Below are 3,591 nucleotides of genomic sequence, written 5' to 3' on the forward strand. Positions count from 1 at the left end.
TGAACTATGGCGCACTATGAGTGACGTCAGAGGAGTGGGCCGGCGGCGGAATAGACGCGCTACAGCGAACATCAGAGGGGGCCGTCGAATGGGATGGGGCCCTGTACGGTGACGTCAGAGGGGGTGGAAGTATCGCAGCGGCGGCCGGGCGCCATGGAGCGCTACGTGGGCGTCCTGGAGGTAGCCGGGGACGGGACCCGGCAGCAGGAGCGGCACTACCAGCTGCTGTTGGCGCTGCAGAGCCTGGTCAAGGAGCTACCCAGGTTCGCGGCGAGGCGGGCGGCGGCGGGCCGAGGCCGGGGGTCCGGCTGGCCTTTACGTCTCCCCGCCACCCCCTTCCCCCCCACTGGCAGCTCCTTCCAGCAGCGTCTTTTCTACACCACGCTCAGCGACCTGGACCTGGCGCTGTTCGACGGCACCGTGTTCGAGATTGTGCAGGAGTTCTTGGAAATCCAGCATCTCACAGAGAAGTCTGTTGAACCAGTGTCTTCGGCTGCAGAATGAGCACCGAGGTGCGGGGCGGGAGCGCAGCCTGGATTCACACCGCGGTGGTTTCTCCAATCTTATTTTACACTTAGTTGTATGGTTCCCTTTTAGCATGACTTCTAGAAACCCCCACCCTTTCCCAGGAGCGTGGAGCTCGGTGTTAGGTCAGCCCTCTTTGGCAGACCCCGGAGGCGGCTGTCCGCGGGGCCGCAGTGGCTGGACATCTGTCCGGCGCCCCTTGGGGCCAGACCCTACACTGGCTGTGCATCAAATTCCCTCGTGTTGCTCCCTGAGGGACCTTCCGAGACCCGAGGGGTTTCCCAGCTGAGACACCCTCAGCCAAAGTCTTGTGCCTTGGCCCCTCCCAGGCATCCCCAGTTGGCAGCCCCGGGAACCCTTCCTGCGAGGAATTTAGGGCAGCCCCCCTGCCCCATCAGGTTTCTCACCTTTGTTATTTTCTTTGTTTCTAATTTCTAATTATAGAAACATTTATAAAAACAAACATTTAGAAAAAAATGAATAACGTAGCAAATACGCATATGCTCTCCACTTGGATTCAGTAGTTAACACTTTGCAATGTTTCTTTACATCCCCAAACACAGGACATATATAGCGCTTTGCCATGCATCTTCAGCATTCCTCTAGACTTGGGTTTCCCACCAGATACTCTTGACATTTGTGGCTGGATAAGTTTTTGTGGTGGGTTGTTGCCCTGTATGTTGTAGAATCTTAGCAGCATCCCGAGTCTCTGCTAGCTAGATGGTAGTGGTACCCACAGAAGTGACAACCCAAAATGCCTCCAAACAACTCTAGGGGGCACCGTTTCACTAGAACAAGAACCATTTTCTGTGCAGCAACAGCGAGTAGCCTCCTGGGAAGTCAACCACCCCAGGTGTCTTCTGACCAGTTCTCTAACTTTTCTCAAAGGATCATTTGAAATTAGGGGATCCAGTGTCAGCTCTGGCACTGCACTTGGTTTCTTTGGTTTCTCCTTTTCTAGAATAGTTCCCCAGCACTGATCATGGCACTGCCCTCTTGAGAATCCAGGGCATTTCCCTTCTGGATCTGTTGGATTCTTTCTTCATGGGGTCATTTTACCTGCTTCTGGGTTCTCTTCTGTGTTTCCTGTAAACTTGGGGGCAGGGCTCCAGGCCTGGATAGAGGCAGTTAAACATTTGTGGCAAAAATTCCTCCTGCTGATGCAAGACTCTTTCACCTCGGGGGGCAGGTGACACCCATCTGACAGGATCAGTGTTTCTTTCAGAAATGGGTGCTGCATTTTATGAAATCCTTGAGATGATCACAATGGTGAGCTACACGGATTAGCTTTTGAATTCCTGGAATAAGCTGCACTCCTGGGATCAGTTCTACTCAGTAGTGATGAGGGATCATCTTTTCATTGGATTTGACTTGCTCAAATCTTAGGAACTTTTGCCTTTGTGTTCCTGATGGATAGAGGTCTGTAATTGTGTTTTCTTGAAACGTCTTTGATTTGGGCTGCAGGGTAACGCCAACCTCAGGCTGAGTTGGGAAGTGTAGCTTCCTCTGGAAGTTTGTGTGGTGGTTGTCTTTGCGTGCAGTTCACAAGCTGAAAGCCCCCAGCCCAGGGTTCTCTTTGTGCCCAGATTGTCCCTTTTGGCCAGCTCCATGATCTGACATTCCTGCTGTGCTTTGAGTGTTTCCTTACTCTCTGACCCAGGACTGAATCAGGCTCATCTTTTCTGGTTGTAATCTGCCCCAGCCTGGGAGTCGGTCACTTCTACGTGGAGCCCTGGTTCCCTTTAGTGGGAGGTTTTGCTACTACTTGCCCCTCCACAGGCTGGGCCGGGTGTCAGTGCCACTAGCAGAGGGTGCCAGTGCCCGGGCTGCCCTCTTTCCCCAGCACCCGCCTGAGGGAGCAGGTGCTGAATGGCCATCCTTCCTTCCTTCCTCTCTCTGCCCTTGCTGGTGAGTACCGAGGCCAGGCCCATCCTGCCCAGTGAACACGTGCAGGGCTCTGCTCCCCTTGGTCGCCCACCCAGGGGGTATCTGTGAACTGACCCGGGGTTTGCAGCTGCATTTGATAAACAGCAGGGGATGGTGCCTTCCCTGCTTTCATCTCTTTCCTCTTGTGCTGCCTCCACGTGGAGCCCTGAACCAGGTGACGAGGCAGGTACTTTCTTTCCCCACTGTTTGTGGAGATGTTCAAGCTCAGATCTTGGTTTCAAATGCATTTAATGTGATAAAGGACATCACAGGTGTATACAGAATGCCAGGAAACAGGATGTTGAGGAAGGCCGGATTCAATTTGCAAGTATTTTGTTGAGAATTTTTGCACCTATATTCATTAGGGAAATATGCCTGTAGTTTTCCTTTTTTGTAGTATCTTTGCATGGTTTTGGTATTAGATTGATGTTAGCTTCATAAAATGAGTTAGGTAGTGTTCCATTTTCTTCAATGTTATGAAAGATTTTAAGATTGGTGTCAGTTCTTTCTGGAAAGTTTGGTAGAATTCCCTGTGAAGCCATCTGGCCCTGGGCATTTATTTGTGGGAAGCTTTTTGATGACTGATTGGATCTCACTGCTTGTAATTGGTTGGTTGAGGTCTTCTGTTTCTTTTCTGGTCAGTCTAGGTTGTTCATACGTTTCCAGGAAATTGTCCATTTCCTCTGCATTATCCAGTTTGTTGGCATACAGTTGTTCATAGTATCCTCTTATAATTTTTCTAATTCCATTGGGATTTGCAGTAATGTAAACTTTCTCATTCATTATTTTGTTTATATGGGTCTTCTCTCTTTTTGATTTTGTCAGTCTAGCTAAGGGCTTGTCAATCTTGTTGATCTTATCAAAGAACCAACTTTTGGTGTTACTTATCCTCTCTATTGTTTTTTGTTCTCGATGTCATTCATTTCTGACGTATGCCTTGTTATTTCTTCTCCTTGGTTTAGGATTGGTTTGCTATTCATTTTCTAGCTTCTTCAGTTGATCTATTAGTTGTTTGATTTTGGCTCTTTCTTCCTTTTTAATATATGCATTTAGTGCTATAAATTGCCCCCTCAACACTGCTTTTGCTGCATCCCATAGGTTTTAGTATGTTGTGTTCTCATTTTCATTCATCTCTATATA

The 3,591-nt window shown here is 49.2% G+C and overlaps 1 pseudogene; it reads left to right on the forward strand.

Moving 5' to 3' along the window:
• Window positions 1–2,876, forward strand: LOC119520834 (annotated as a pseudogene).
• The last annotated feature ends 715 nt before the right edge of the window (window positions 2,877–3,591 follow it).

This window comes from Choloepus didactylus, chromosome 26 (genome assembly GCF_015220235.1).
Source record: "Choloepus didactylus isolate mChoDid1 chromosome 26, mChoDid1.pri, whole genome shotgun sequence".
Lineage (NCBI taxonomy): Eukaryota > Metazoa > Chordata > Mammalia > Pilosa > Megalonychidae > Choloepus > Choloepus didactylus.